This window comes from Passer domesticus, chromosome 5 (genome assembly GCF_036417665.1).
Source record: "Passer domesticus isolate bPasDom1 chromosome 5, bPasDom1.hap1, whole genome shotgun sequence".
In the NCBI taxonomy this organism is placed as follows: Eukaryota; Metazoa; Chordata; class Aves; order Passeriformes; family Passeridae; genus Passer; species Passer domesticus.
Genome location: NC_087478.1, coordinates 33,194,772 through 33,207,632, shown reverse-complemented (window position 1 = coordinate 33,207,632; position 12,861 = coordinate 33,194,772). Strand labels below are relative to the sequence as shown.

Genomic DNA, 12,861 nt, shown 5'->3' with positions numbered 1-12,861 from the left:
TAATTTTTATGCTTTCAAAGAAAATCCAGGCAGGCAATAAACAGAAACAACACAAAGATTTTAAAAAATACTGCAAGTATATTAAATTCAGAGAATGCCAAATTACTACATTACAATATCTTGCTATGCATAAGCTAGATATTCAACCATAAAGCAAGTTCCGAGAACTGAGCCAGCAATTTGGTGCTGTGAATTTGGCTCTACTGTCATTACAGAAAAGAATCAGTATTTAGCTCTACAATTTGTCCAAGTTAATGGATTGCCACATCATAGTATGCACAACCTTACCTGATATGCATGCTTCTGATTAAAAGCAGATGTAAGTATTTGTTTGTCCCCATAACTGTTACACTACAATTTTCTTTAATAAATAATAATAATAATAAATTTAATAAATCTTTCAAGCTTCAAAATAAGGTAACACCCAGCAGGAATACAAGTAAGGCATGGAAGTTTTCCGAGTTAAGATATTTCTTTTTCAAGTGCAGTTTGAAAGTTACTTTAAGCTTGCCAGCTGGCTTAAGATACTCTTCTTTGGAAAAAGGCATCTTAATTTCTCTTTCAGAAGCAAGACCTAGTCTCAAATTCCATCTGGTATCTGCTTAGTATCTGGCAATCCTAGCTTTACTTTGATTGTGACACTTTCTGCTGAACTAGTAATGCCTGGTATCGGGTTTCCTTCCACAGACCTAAGCCAATGCTGGGTTTAACTGCAATTCCAGGACCACCTTTTGTCTCTCCTCTATTTTTCTCCATAACATACACATCATATACACCCCTGGCAACACAAGAGTTTGCATGCCAATGTACTATCTTCACTGTAAGAAGTGTGGGTTTTATTCAGGTTTGTTTAGATTACTAACACATCACCAAAGCACAGATATAAAGATTTCCTTCATCATTATATGATGTTTTGTTACTGGCCATTTAAATCTAGCTAGCATAGGTCCTTTATGTACAACGTATCCTTCTGCAGTACAATTTACAGTAATTCTATTACTAATCAGGTTGGTAGCCAGAGAGAAGTCTTACAAATTCCCATATGCCATTTTAATTAAGATTAGAAGTTTTATCTGTTGAAAAGACACTGATTCTATGCAAATTGAGACTACTCACTACTAGCATTCATTAACGGGAATAAAATTATCTCTTTCATGATAACTGAACCATACCAGCAAAGTCCCAAGTAATTGTAACTCGTCTGTTTTAACTCTCAATACTTCCTAATACTTCCCTAATAGAAACATGGTATTTGAACATGAGCAACAAACCTCACTGAAAGTCACCCAAATTACACCTATTTTCACCAATGGGTCTTTTGTTACAGCTTCAGACATCTTCCTGAGGGTAACCTGAAAAAGGCATACACTGACACCCAGCAACAACCACTATTTTCTGCCACATGGTTTTGCTACTTGTGCAATGACAGAGGTTCAGTCTTTCCACAATTAACTTCATTAGCTGAATCCACTGATGAACATGAGTTTCTAAAAGGTCTGACAGGCTTAACTGAAGAGGGTGAAACTTGGGCAAAAAAAAAAATCCTGTTCCCTTTCTGGCAGCAAGGCAGTACCACTTTGAACCTAGGAATGGCTGCTCTGCAGACAATGCCCAACCCACAAGCAAACCTTAACTAGAAGATGACAACTACAGACATTGACCTTCACACCTCTGCCCATACTGAGATGCACAGACAACTTGCTGTTCCTTAGGCAACTGTTAAGTTGCTACAAGCTTCAGAAGAGGGTATTTAAGAAAAACCCCAAAAATGCTCAATCAATTGCAACTAAACCCCCACAGAAAAAATCCCACCCACTAAAACAATTCCCCATCCCTAGGTCCCCCGTCAAAAAAAACCCAACCAACAAAACAAACCCAATCCAAAAACCAAACCAACAGCCCACATAAAAACAAGTTCTAGCTAATATTTGCATGCAAAGCTGTGACCTGCCATAGCTCTATACCTGCTCTGTGAGAGGCTGAAGCACCTTAGCACCCCCAGAACTCTCACTTAATGGGACACAAATTTTCAAGAGGTGAAAGAACTGTGAGTTAAGAGCATAACCCCAAAGGTAAGCAATTCACACTTGCAAGCTTGAGTTCATGTCCTCTCCCATGAGAACACCTACACAAAAAACTGAATAATTTTAATCAAATGAATTTGAATTACACTCATCCCCACACCACTTGCAATTACATGGACTAGATCTTTAGTACAGAGTTACCAAATTAATGAGGATTAAACTTGTTTAATCAAGTCTCCACAAGATTCTATTTGAATCTTCTTAAGATCACTCTAGTTCATATTTAGACTGTAATTCCTGGTTCCTCTGCATCTTCAAAGCTTGCCATTTTCTGGAGAAACCTGTCATACCTCAAGACTCACTCTGCTAGAAGTCAAATTTTACTTGGTTTGCATGGCAATGTTTTGTTAGGTAGGTGGCTTCTGTGAGAAGCTGCCAGAAGCTTCCCCCATGGCCACTGCCAGATGGTCTCCAGGACAGACCCACTGCAGGCCAAAGCTGAGTCCATTAGCAACAGTAGCAACTATGGAACAACATATTTAAGAAGGGGGTTGGAGAGGTCAACTGCTAGGGGAACACTAGCAGCAGAGAAAGGACTGAGAACGTGCAAGAGCAACAACTCTGCAGACACCAAAGTGAAGTGAAGAAGGAGGAGGTACTGCAAGTGCCCGTGCAGAGATTCCCCTGCAGCCCATGGTGAGAGGCTGCCCCACTGCAGCCCATGGAAGTGCACAGTGGAGCAGAGATCCACTGGCAGCCCAGGGAGGATCCTAGGCCAGAGCAGACAATTGCCTGAAGGAGACTGTAACACTATGGGAATGGCATGGTGGAGCAGTCTGCTCCTGAAGGACTGTACCCCAGACAGTCCTTCACAAACTTCTCCAATGGGAGTCCTATCTCCCATGGGAGAGACCCCACATGGGAACAGGGGAATAGTGTGTGGAGTCCCACTGAGGAAGGAGCAGCAGAGACAACATGTACACACTACTGATTGTAGCCCCCATTCCCTAGCCACTGTGCCTCTAAGGGAGAGGTAGTAGGAAATTTAGGAGCTAAGTTCAGCCTGGGAAGAAGGTGTTACTAAGATTTGGGTTTATTTCTCATTATCCCATCCCATACGATTTGCAATAAATTAAACTGATTTCCCCAAGCTGAGTCTATTTTATCCCCATGACAACAACTGGCAAGAGGTCTTCCCAGTCCTTCTCTTGACCCACAAGCCTTGTGAGGTATTTTTTCTATCTGTAGCGAGTTGACCCTGGCTGGATGTCAGGCACCCACCAAAGACTCTTTATCACTACCCTTCACCCCGGACAGGGGAGAGAAAATATAATGAAAGGTTCATGAATTGAGGTAAGGACCAGAAGAGATCACTCACCAAATCCAATCAGAAGCAAAAAAGGCTGGAACTAGAGGTATTAACTGAATTTATTACTAACAAAATCAGAGCAGGATAATGAGAAGTAAAGTAAGACCTTAAAATACCTTCCCCTCACCCCTCCCTCCTTCCTAAGCTCTACGTCCTTCCCCAGCAGCACAGGGAATGGGGGTTATGGTCAGCTCATCACAGGTTCTTTCTCCCATTGCTGAGGTAGAGGAGTCCTTCCCCAGCTCCAACATGGGATCCCTCCCATGAGGACAGTTCACCATTAATTACTCCAATGTGAGTCCACCTCACAAACAACAGTTCTCCGTGAATGGCTGCAATAGGAGTCCATTCCACGGGCAACAGAACCCCTCAAACTGTTGCAGCATGGATCACTTTTCCATGGGATGCAGTCCTTCAAGGACAGGCTGCTCCTGCATTGGTCCCCCACAGGATCACAAATCCTACCAGGGCACTTCTCCAGTGTGGGGCTCTTCTCTCCATCTGTCTGCAAGTGCCTGCCAGGAGCCTGTTCCAGTGCAGTTCTCTCATGGGCTCACAGTCTCCTCTCAGGAATTCACCTGCTCTGGTGTGGGTGTCCTCACAGGCTGCAGGTGGATCTCTGCATCCTCATGGTCCTCCATGGGCTGCAGGGGCACAGCTGCATCACCATGGGCTGCACAGGAATCCCAGCTTTGGTACCTGGAGCACCTCCTGCTCCTCTTTCTCTACTGACCTTGGTGTTTGCAGAGTTGTGCTTCCCACATGTTCTCACCCTGTTCTTCTCTGGCTGCAATTACAAATGTTCAGTAACTTCTTTTTTCCTTTCTTCTTCCTAAATCTTATCACAGAGGCATTACCACCATTTCTAACTGGCCAAGCTTTGACTAGTGGCACATTCATCTTTGGAGCTACCAGGGACATCTTTGGATCTGCCAGGCACAGAAGAAACTTGTAGCAGCTTCTCACAGAAGATAAGGCCCTAAAGCATACATGCTACCAAACCTTGGCCATGCAAACCCAATACACTACCCATATAGTTGAGGAGGGGAGTGACAGAGTACTGACATCCACCCAGGGTCAACCCACAACACATCAAACACATTGATAAGGTAACAGAAGATGTCCAAAGGTTACTGAAATGTAAAATTGATTCTAGGGATGGGCAGACCTTTCTAAACAAAATCTGCATGTCTGTCTTCTAAGAGTCATCTATTATTTAGGCTATGACAATCACAATCACCACTACATCCTTAATCTTTCACTGAGGAGTTTTACTTTCAGCACATTAAATACAAGCATCTCAAAACAATCTGTATTTGGGGCAAAGCCCAAGCAGAAAAATGACTTTTCAGTCTGCCCTGACTGTCCCAGCGAAGCAAATTTATCCTTCAGGAAACCATTCTTTCATTCCCATGTTGCTTAAGGTGCCTGCAGTTTACCAAATGCTTACTCTGTTTAGGTTCTTGTGATCTAGGACTTCAACCTTCTGTAGGCAAGCCTGTGAATGATTCCTTGTTTTCACTTCCACCACAGCAGATTCAGCATTCAGCTCAGAAAAGATGCTTCAGGTTTCCTCTGTGAAACTTATGGCTTATTTAAGAAGTAGTCTCACAATAAAATTAAGTAGCAAAAGCATTACCTGTAAATACAAATATTTTCAAATTAACATATTTGTCTCTGAAAAATGTTTTTGCAAACTGGATATTAAGATCTTGCCTCTGGCTAGAAGCAGAACTAGTTAGCAAGACTGCACCCTGTTCAAAATATTGGTTACTGCATTTACTTACATTCAAACTAACGTGCACTTAATGGTGCTTCTTCATCTGTTTCCTGGCTAACCAGGACCCAGATTTCTAGCAGAAAAGGAGGACTTCAGGACTTTTCTGTTCCTCAAGCATAAAACCAGACAATCTACTATATCTTTCTCTTCCAGGCTCCACATGAAATATTTTTATTTTCTCACTCCAATTTGTACTTAATACACCACTCTTTCTTCTGAGATTACTCTTAAGAGTTTGATGGAAAGCAACACACATATCAAAAGGATACCAAACACAAGCACACACAAAAAGGCCTAAAGCACTTAATTGTAAAACCTCATTTTCAATTTCTCAGTCTTTGCAGAATTTCAGGTACCACACAAGTTTTCTATGCAAGATCTCTGGCTGAATCTCAGTTTAGCTTTGGGCAATTCCTGAAATAAAAGGTTTAGGGAAATCAGGACAAAATCCAGAGGATCATTAAAAATATAACCAAAAAAAATTTAAGCTCAAATATAAAGAAAAGTGAAAAGGTGACAATAAAATAAGGACATACAGTAAATACAAGTATACATAGCTGTAATTCAGAAATGCTTGCTTCTCTCTCTAGTATTCAGATTTAAAAGGAAGTAGGAAATTGTACACCAAAAGTAAGAACATTTGAAGACCAAGCATCCAGATAAAAAACTAGCTGCAAGTGCTTGCTTATTATAGTATTACAGCTTCTCTCTGTCGTCTCCAAACCTACTCAAGGCCCACAGAGATTAAGTGCCAGAGTGTCTCTTCTTTGGTGAATTACCATCTAATCTGCTACTAAGTCAAAAAAGATGTATCAGAAAAATGGAAGAGTGATATCCTCCAGCATGACAGTCAGCTATTCTTGCCTCTTCAGTGCTCCTCGATGCCACAGGACTACTACAGTGTCTTTGATTCCACCAAGTGACAATTTGATGACAATTTGGCATCACTTTCTAGAAGCATGGCACATTCTGAAATAACTTATCTTGGTAGAGGGTTAGATTTTTGAACATAACAGCTCACAAAAAACACAAGTCCAAGGCATCTCAAATTGTATACTTGTTGATACAAAATTATTTTGGAAATTAATCTATGGATTGGTATTATATTTGTAAGAATTCTGAAGGAGAGTTCACATTTGCAACAAATTCATTTTTGACACTCCTCATCATAAAACCCATGCAAACAACATTGAATTTTTTGTATACTTCTACCAATATGAACAACAGACAGTATATAATAGAAGGACCATTCCCTGAATGGGAATAAAATCACCAGACTTAGAGAATGTCTACTGCCCTTCAAATCTCCATTTTAAACAACTCAGAAGAGTCACAAAAAGACACTATGATATATCCTTATTCATACTAACTATATAAATATAACTCCAGAAGTGCAAGAGTCAAGATTTTGCAAGCTGTATTAATTTATACACTCTCCCAACCAAAAGAAAATCCTTCAGCAATATTTTATGCAAAAGGCAGTCACATGAAGCCAAGTAGGCTACGTTTATGGGTCAATTCCTATATCAAGCTTTCACAATGTTACCTTGTAGGTAGCTTCACAGTGAAAGATCCCATGAGGGTTACTGCCTGCACCTTGCAAACTCTAACAATCCCCCAAAACTGCTTCATGTGTACAAGATGAATAAAAGAGGTTCCTGTACGTTGTTGGGCTGTTCCCCCACACACCTGGACACAGCCACATGCACAGAAAGGCTTGAGTAGAAAGGGACCTAGGAAGTTGATGTAGTTCCATCATGCACAGACAGGGATACCACCCCCTAGATAAGGCAGCTCAGGGCCCCATCCAGCCTGGCTTTGAACATTTCCACAACTCCGGATCAACAGTAAATGTCACCTGATAAATAAATCAATCTAGTTCTAAACACTGTATTGCAGAGAGCAAGATTTTTAGGTAACTTCCAGTTCAATGGAGATTACTTCAACTTCACATTCCAGTTTACCCTTCTGAAACGGTTTGCAACCTTCCACTAGTCTTCTAACAAATGACTTCTAGGGGAGATATTAGACCAGATGTTATAGAAATTAGATTAACTGCAAGCAAGGATTGTACAGTTTCACAACTTAATCACTGTTATCTGGGTTGTGATCCAGTTGAACTACTGTTCATCTCAAATAAAAAATACTGACCACACATGAAACCTCTAGAAAAAAAAAAAAATCAAAGTAGCTGGTCTGCCTGTGCAATTACCAAAAACACTTTCACTTGTGTAGTGCTGAAGTGCCACTCCTAGTAACAGGTTCTCCTTGTATCTCCTGTATCTCCCCTCTGGAACTCCACACAGATAACTCACAAGTGTCTGCAGCTCATCCTTGACAGAGAGGTGGTGATACTGACTTTTTTGCTTCCTCCTGATATATGAAGCATGCTTTTAAGAAACGTTTCTTCACTGCAGACATAAAAAAAAAGATGAAGGCACAATTGGTTAGCTTTCAGAAACAGAGACTGTAAGTGGGAAAAATAGGACAAGACCTCAAAAGCTAAAACAACTAATGCAGAAAAACAAAAATCAAGTTGCAAGGACTATCTGTGTTGACAAATTATTTCAGATGAACTGAAGACAATGTTCACAAAAAGTTATAGAGTAAGCCATACTAATGGAAATGCTAAAGTACATATTTTCTTTTAATCCAGATTACCTACTGAAATCAGGTAATAATAACTGCTATAATTACAGCTAGTAAGAGTCACTTCAATGTCAACAAATCTTGATGCAAAGAACACATTCTCCTGAGTTTCTATAAAAAAAAAAAATTAATGACAGAACCTTGCTTTGTCTTCAGTTATGAAAATAAACTGTTCTCCTGTTCCAGGTCTTCAATACTGCCCAAAAATTTAATGATATAAGGTTTCTTACAGCTCTACAATTAGGGATACATTGGAAATTATTTCATGAATAACAGGGGCACAATATCCATTTTGCAGAAGACCTGGTCAAGCCATTCAGATTTAGGCCAGCTTCCTGTGTTGCAACAGCTGCAGGAATGATACCAAGTGATCTAAGAAAGTACAGATTTCCTGAAGAGAATTTCAAGCTGGGGAGAAACATGAGATGTTGCTTGTCTGCCACAGGATGCAAACACCAATCCATTAGAAGGGCTAGGCTGTCCTACTCCTGCACTATGGTCTAGCCTTCCTCCCTTGGTCAGGAATGAACTAACCATGTGGATGTACTCAGCAATCTCTTTTTGTAGTTGCATAGCCAGGACTTATTCATCTAAGGACTTGATGTTATTTGAAGTAACTATAGAGTGCTGACTGGGACAGTGTACAAGATATTGTCAATTGCCTCCTCCTCTTCCTGGTTCACCTCTAAAAAGTTTCTGTAATTCTATAACACACATTTCTCAAGGATCTTATAGTGACTTTCAGTCTACTGCTACAGTACTAAAAATCACTATTAAAACACTCTTCTTGAAAAAGAAGCATCCTGAATAGCTAGAGAGCCCCCAAATAATTAATTTTATATTTCAAAAATTGCCTAACAGGCAGATTTGCAACCTGATGTTTACAGCCTTCCTCCCCTTCCTTGCTGCTAGAACAGGGAGGAACATGAAGTATGCCAGGAGCTCACAACAACATGCATGAGCAGGCACACATAAAAATAAAAAATTTTTTCACTTTTAGTTGTCCAGTGTTTCTTTACACATTCTAAAACTTGAGAAACGACAGTTTCCAGTAGCCATAACCTACTGCTGCTTTTGAAGGTAACCACATTTAACTGCTTCATGAAGAAACAGCATGTACCAGCAGACAAGGTCTTTGACTTTCTCGAAATAGGATTTGCCTACTACAAGCAAACTGTCATAACTTCATTTAAATATTACTTCTACTATGCCTGTCTCACCCAGCTGCCTCATGGATGACAGGCCTTAAGAAAAAAGCCATACATTAGATGCTCTAAGGAACTACAGATCTACTACACTCAACTGTTAAACAACTTTGAAAACTCAGCTTGAAAACAGGTCTATTAATCGCATTCAAGTACAAAAGCACTTCTTTTTCCCCCCTGCTTTATACAAGAAAAATAGAAACAGACCATCTTAACCACATCTGAGCAGGAAAACAAAGTTTGCCTTGAAATATGAAGGTGTAGTTACTGTAGATACTCCTTTCATCTCTCTGAACAGGAGAGGCTGTCTAAAATATCCCTCTACCTGACCTAGATGCAACAGAACACAGCAGAAGCCTGCCCCAACTCAGCAGGGATCCAGCACACTGACACCACACAGCGCACTTCGGTCTGCTTTTGGATCAGTTCTGAGGCAAAGGAGTGGCAGCATTCACAACCACAAGCTGAACACGGACTTCTGTCGCAGCTCGTGCTGAGTGATGTTTTACTAAGGGAGCAATTTTGATTAAAACTCCCAAGTGGAGCCTAACCTGACAAACACTCTGAAATGTCAGCTAGGTATCTGAAAGTCATCTAAGCATTACTTAGACAGGCCAGTTCATAAAGGATCCGCCTACCCTCTCAGCATACACCCAAGGACAAGAGTGCCTGTTTTTATCAGCAAGATATTCTTATCCTTAAGAGCACCTCTCTGTACCTAACCCTGAGCAGCTCGCAGAGCTCTGTGGATGACAGGATTGGCACGGTAGCAGTAAGCATCAAGTCCTCAAGTACTTCTGTGACTCTTGCACTTCCCACATCCCAGATGATAGGTGGACAACTGTTTATTTTAGTTCCCTGTCACATTTACTAACTGTGAGATCACAAGCTACAGTGTAGCCTTCAGCACACTTCCTTCCTCAGCCACAGAAGCAATTTCTTTCTCCTTTTGTAGGCCCTCACCTAGATTCCCATCTGTTTGCCTCTGCTCCAGAAAGGCTCTCAATTAAAAAGCCAGTCAGTTTTACTCTGCAAAAACTGGCACAGCACAAAAAGAACTGTCATGGCTCACTTCAGATTTATTTTTGATGAACTGTCCTACAGGAGAGCTTTGGAACACAATAGCACAATTTTAATTCCACTCAGAAAACTTATGTGGTGCACATATATAGTAACAGGAGCACAGGTACAAACAGTAAAAAGTCGATTGGTTTTTTTCCCTCCCACATAAAAGTTCTGGTTTTACTTTTTTTTTGGTCTTTCAACTCTGTTTTTCAGATTATTTCACCCCTAAGCAGACAGGTGCTCCAAGTACGATCATCTCTGCTGCACAAAAGACACATGGCACTTACACTGCACAGTGTAATTCCAAACTCAGTTACTTAGGTACAGATAATAACACAGTTTTACACTACAGCCCTAAGTTAAACCTGAAGTAGCTCACAACACTACAAGAAGCATCCCTGAAACATACATGTACCAAAGGAATAAAACATCACACCTAATTAGTTTATTTTTGCAAAGCCTTTAATTTGAATAGTACTACTATCCCCCACTATGCACTCAGTTCATTTTTATCTAGAATGAAGTCTACAAGACAGATTTTGAGCAAGAGTAAAAAAAGATGCAATGAATAATAAAAATGAAAACACTCAACTTCACCAAGTTTGGTTGGGTTTTTTTCCCCTCCCAAATACTTGTGATTTTAATATAGAGGCAAGTCACCCAAAAGGTAGTACCTTAAATAATGTTCCAAGTTTTTCACAGGGATAAGAGACTCTTTCCAAAGGAAAATACTTGTTTTTGAATGGTTATTCTTAAAGGCAATGTGATTGCTTCACTGCCTTTTAATTATAATTCATGGAAAGGAAGAGTGTTTGCCTCCTTTTCTTATAAGAGTAATTTCAACATATACTTCACTGTGAAAGAGTGCTGAGAAGCCTTTGTCATACACTGTCTACACATCTCATGCCAGGGTAAGATGTAGCTGTTATATGTGAAAAATTACAATTACACTAATCAAAACACCTAAATGCAACAACACTTACACAACCTGCATGATTTTCAACCTGGGCACCTGTGACATACCTCTGTCTTGGAACTGTACTACCTTACTATCGTATACCAAAGCAGTACTGAGAAAGATTTTCCTTTTTTTGTTCCATTTACCCTGAGCAGCATAACCCATGCCTTCAAGATGGAAACAGGAGTAAAAACATGCTATTCTCTTTTGCAAAAACCTTGGTTTGTCATCCTCTTTTGTAATCTAGGGCCAATGCGAGAACAGTCAGATTTGGTTTTATTCTCCCCTCTGCAAACTTTGCTCTCCTCCCACCACCTCTTCACCAACGCACACAGAAGGGTACGAAGACCTCAGACTCATTAGACGGGCTTGGCGCAGGAAGTGTCAGTCAAATTCTTCCATTTGCTTTGACACGGGTGATGGTGGGGTGTTTAGACGAGGCGAACATCCCTGTCATTTCCTTTCCATTTTGTGATAAGCAGGAAGGGAACTTGCAGGCCCCCTCGCTGCCTGCCTGTCCCACTCCGCGGCCAGCCCAGGCACAAGCCCCGCGGGCTGCCCGGCCGGCCGCGCCCGGCCTGACCGCCCCGCCTCGCCCCCACGCACCGGCCGGAAAGGGCGAGCGGCGTCTCTCCCGCGGCCGGACTAGGTGGGGCTCGCCTCGGACTTCCCGCTGACAACGCCGGCGGCCGCCGGGCACCGTCCCCTTCCCCGCCCGCGGCGGGGCCGAGCCGGGCGTCACCCGCCCCTCCCCGCGGCCGCCCGGGCCCCACGTCGCGGCCCCGACCCGCGGGGTTACAACTTTCCGCTTCCGCTCCAACTTCTGCTCCGGGGACCGGCGGGCGGGGGGCGGCGGAGAAGGGCAGGGCCGGGCCCTGGGCCCGGCCGCCACGGCTGCCCCTCAGCGCCCCGCTCCCCCCACCCCCTCGGGGTCCCACCACGCCTGAGGCCGGACGAGGCGGCGGCTCCCGGTTCCACTTCCGCCATGTTCCGGGCTGGTGCCCCTTCCCTCGGAGCGCGCCGCTCCCCGCCGTCGCCGCCGCCGCCGCCTCCCCCCCTCTCGCCGCCGCCCCCACCCCACCCCACCCCACCCCGCCCCGCCACCTGTACCGGAGACGCCGCGCCGCTCCCCGCCACAGCGGCCCGGCCCGGCCCGCGCTGCCCGCCACAACCCACCGGACAGCGCCTCCGCTCCCCGCCGACCGCGCGCCGCCGCCGCCTCGCCGGCCGATCCCGCTGCGCTGCGCCCGCTGCGCTCCGCTCGGCTCCGCTGCGCTCCGCTCGCCGCCTGTGCCGGGGCGCGGCTCGGGGCCGTCGCCGTGACGCCGCACGCCCAGCCTCGCTCTGGCGCGGCGGGGGCGGAGGGAGGGGCGGGCGCGGGGAGGGCTGACCCCGCGCGCCGCCCCCTGCGCACGCGCGCGGCCGCCCCGCCCCACCCCGGGTGCAGCGGGGCCGGGGTCGCGCTGAGGGAACGCCGCCTTCTCCCGAGCTCTTTGCGCTCCAGGCGGGAGCCCTGGCTCAGCCACGGCTCAAGGGTGCGCCGAAAGCGCATCACGGTTGTTTAAAGTTAATTAAGAACGTAAAGAGCTGGAAAAGTAAATGCCACTGCACTGTTTCCTGCATTTCCAAGAAGGTGTTGAGATCCACTAGTTTCAGAGGTGCCGCATACTGCTGGTTTTATGTGGACCGTTATGCCCCTGGATGTGAAGAGTCTATCATTATCCTTGCCGATACAAAGCAGGATTCCCAGTGCCTGCCAATAAACCCTTTGGAACTGGAAAATATAGGTGACATCGGGGGGGAAACGTGAT

General features: G+C 43.9%; 1 protein-coding gene across 2 annotated transcripts in view; it reads right to left on the bottom strand.

Moving 5' to 3' along the window:
* RAP1B (RAP1B, member of RAS oncogene family) overlaps positions 1–12,369 on the bottom strand; it is a 32,566-nt gene extending 20,197 nt beyond the window's left edge. The window contains exon 1 of one of the 2 annotated variants that reach the window (XM_064419457.1): positions 12,227–12,369. The gene's annotated coding sequence lies outside the window, so the exon portion shown is untranslated. Of the gene's footprint in view, positions 1–4,843; positions 5,033–12,226 lie in introns of those variants that run through there. The other variant, XM_064419459.1, reaches the window with a different exon arrangement.
* Positions 12,370–12,861: the final 492 nt, after the last annotated feature.